This window comes from Stigmatopora argus, chromosome 8 (genome assembly GCF_051989625.1).
Source record: "Stigmatopora argus isolate UIUO_Sarg chromosome 8, RoL_Sarg_1.0, whole genome shotgun sequence".
NCBI classification, from domain to species: domain Eukaryota; kingdom Metazoa; phylum Chordata; class Actinopteri; order Syngnathiformes; family Syngnathidae; genus Stigmatopora; species Stigmatopora argus.
This window is the reverse complement of record NC_135394.1, coordinates 132,501-135,000: the sequence shown is the minus strand read 5'-3', so window position 1 is coordinate 135,000 and position 2,500 is coordinate 132,501. Positions and strand designations below refer to the sequence as shown.

The window sequence follows — 2,500 nt, the reverse complement described above, 5'->3', positions numbered from 1 at the left end:
GTACTAACCAGGCCCAACCCTGCTTAGCTTCCGAGATCAGACGAGATCGGGCGTTTTCAGGGTAGTATGGCCGTGAGCAACATTGTTGCTGAACAAATCCCCTTTGGAAATCCGAACAGTCCATAGTCTTGCATGTGGATCGTGTATTTGGATATTTGGATCGGGTGTGGAGGGTGAGGGGTCCTATTTGGAGAACCCTTCGTTAAAGGAGTCGACTTTGTTGCCGCTTGCTCTTCTTTTGCTTTATTACTTCTACAACGACGGGAATGAAGATTATCAGAAGGAGAGCTTCAATAAAATGTTGTGAGATGTGCAGAGGAGGGAAGTCTTTCATGATTTAGGAGGTCAAAAGGAGATGAACATCCATGAAATGTCGAAAATGGTTTTGACAAGATGCTTACAGCACCTGGTATTCCCAAGTGGTCTCCCATCCAGGTACTAACCAGGCCCAACCCTGCTTAGCTTCCGAGATCAGACGAGATCGGGCGTTTTCAGGGTAGTATGGCCGAGAGCAACATTGTCGCTGAACAAATCCCCTTTGGAAATCCGAACGGTCCATAGTCTTGCATGTGGATCGTGTATTTGGATATTTGGATCCGGTGTGGAGGGTGAGTGGTCCTCTTTGGAGAACCCTTCGTTAAAGGAGTCGACTTTGTTGCCGCTTGCTCTTCTTTTGCTTTATTACTTCTACAACTACGGGAATGAAGATTATCAGAAGGAGAGCTTCAATAAAATGTTGTGAGATGTGCAGAGGAGGGAAGTCTTTCATGATTTAGGAGGTCAAAAGGAGATGAACATCCATGAAATGTCAAAAATGGTTTTGACAAGATGCTTACAGCACCTGGTATTTCCAAGCAGACTCCCATCCAGGTACTAACCAGGCCGAACGCTGCTTAGCTTCCGAGATCAGACGAGATCGGGCGTTTTCAGGGTAGTATGGCCGAGAGCAACATTGTCGCTGAACAAATCCCCTTTGGAAATCCGAACGGTCCATAGTCTTGCATGTGGATCGTTTATTTGGATATTTGGATCGGGTGTGGAGGGTGAGGGGTCCTCTTTGGAGAACCCTTCGTTAAAGGAGTCGACTTTGTTGCCGCTTGCTCTTCTTTTGCTTTATTACTTCTACAACTACGGGAATGAAGATTATCAGAAGGAGAGCTTCAATAAAATGTTGTGAGATGTGCAGAGGAGGGAAGTCTTTCATGATTTAGGAGGTCAAAAGGAGATGAACATCCATGAAATGTCGAAAATGGTTTTGACAAGATGCTTACAGCACCTGGTATTCCCAAGCGGTCTCCCATCCAGGTACTAACCAGGCCCAACCCTGCTTAGCTTCCGAGATCAGACGAGATCGGGCATTTTCAGGGTAGAATGGCCGTGAGCAACATTGTCGCTGAACAAATCCCCTTTGGAAATCCGAACGGTCCATAGTCTTGCATGTGGATCGTGTATTTGGATATTTGGATCGGGTGTGGAGGGTGAGGGGTCCTCTTTGGAGAACCCTTCGTTAAAGGAGTCGACTTTGTTGCCGCTTGCTCTTCTTTTGCTTTATTACTTCTACAACTACGGGAATGAAGATTATCAGAAGGAGAGCTTCAATAAAATGTTGTGAGATGTGCAGAGGAGGGAAGTCTTTCATGATTTAGGAGGTCAAAAGGAGATGAACATCCATGAAATGTCGAAAATGGTTTTGACAAGATGCTTACAGCACCTGGTATTCCCAAGCGGTCTCCCATCCAGGTACTAACCAGGCCCAACCCTGCTTAGCTTCCGAGATCAGACGAGATCGGGCGTTTTCAGGGTAGTATGGCCGTGAGCAACATTGTCGCTGAACAAATCCCCTTTGGAAATCCGAACGGTCCATAGTCTTGCATGTGGATCGTGTATTTGGATATTTGGATCCGGTGTGGAGGGTGAGTGGTCCTCTTTGGAGAACCCTTCGTTAAAGGAGTCAACTTTGTTGCCGCTTGCTCTTCTTCTGCTTTATTACTTCTACAACTACTGGAATGAAGATTATCAGAAGGAGAGCTTCAATAAAATGTTGTGAGATGTGCAGAGGAGGGAAGTCTTTCATGATTTAGGAGGTCAAAAGGAGATGAACATCCAAGAAATGTCGAAAATGGTTTTGACAAGATGCTTACAGCCCCTGGTATTCCCAAGCGGTCTCCCATCCAGGTACTAACCAGGCCCAACCCTGCTTAGCTTCCGAGATCAGACGAGATAAGGCGTTTTCAGGGTAGTATGGCCGTGAGCAACATTGTCGCTGAACAAATCCCCTTTGGAAATCCGAACAGTCCATAGTCTTGCATGTGGATCGTGTATTTGGATATTTGGATCGGGTGTGGAGGGTGAGGGGTCCTATTTGGAGAACCCTTCGTTAAAGGAGTCGACTTTGTTGCCGCTTGCTCTTCTTTTGCTTTATTACTTCTACAACGACGGGAATGAAGATTATCAGAAGGAGAGCTTCAATAAAATGTTGTGAGATGTGCAGAGGAGGGAA

At 46.0% G+C, this 2,500-nt stretch overlaps 5 non-coding genes and 1 pseudogene across 5 annotated transcripts in view; all 6 read right to left on the bottom strand.

Annotated features, from left to right (window-relative positions):
• The window catches only part of LOC144081085 (5S ribosomal RNA), a 119-nt gene extending 41 nt beyond the window's left edge, over positions 1 to 78 (bottom strand). Inside the window, exon 1 of the ribosomal RNA XR_013302918.1 lies at positions 1 to 78. This exon is cut by the window's left edge and continues 41 nt beyond it. This is a non-coding gene — a ribosomal RNA (5S ribosomal RNA).
• Positions 79 to 394: 316 nt separating this feature from the next.
• Positions 395 to 513, bottom strand: LOC144081069 (5S ribosomal RNA). Its single transcript, XR_013302903.1, has one exon. It is a non-coding gene; the product is annotated as a 5S ribosomal RNA (ribosomal RNA).
• Positions 514 to 829: 316 nt separating this feature from the next.
• LOC144080772 (5S ribosomal RNA) lies at positions 830 to 948 on the bottom strand (annotated as a pseudogene).
• A 316-nt stretch (positions 949 to 1,264) lies between these two features.
• Positions 1,265 to 1,383, bottom strand: LOC144079686 (5S ribosomal RNA). The gene has a single exon (XR_013301742.1). It is a non-coding gene; the product is annotated as a 5S ribosomal RNA (ribosomal RNA).
• A 316-nt stretch (positions 1,384 to 1,699) lies between these two features.
• Positions 1,700 to 1,818, bottom strand: LOC144079586 (5S ribosomal RNA). Its single transcript, XR_013301645.1, has one exon. It is a non-coding gene; the product is annotated as a 5S ribosomal RNA (ribosomal RNA).
• Positions 1,819 to 2,134: 316 nt separating this feature from the next.
• Positions 2,135 to 2,253, bottom strand: LOC144080557 (5S ribosomal RNA). The gene has a single exon (XR_013302581.1). It is a non-coding gene; the product is annotated as a 5S ribosomal RNA (ribosomal RNA).
• Between the last annotated feature and the right edge of the window lie 247 nt (positions 2,254 to 2,500).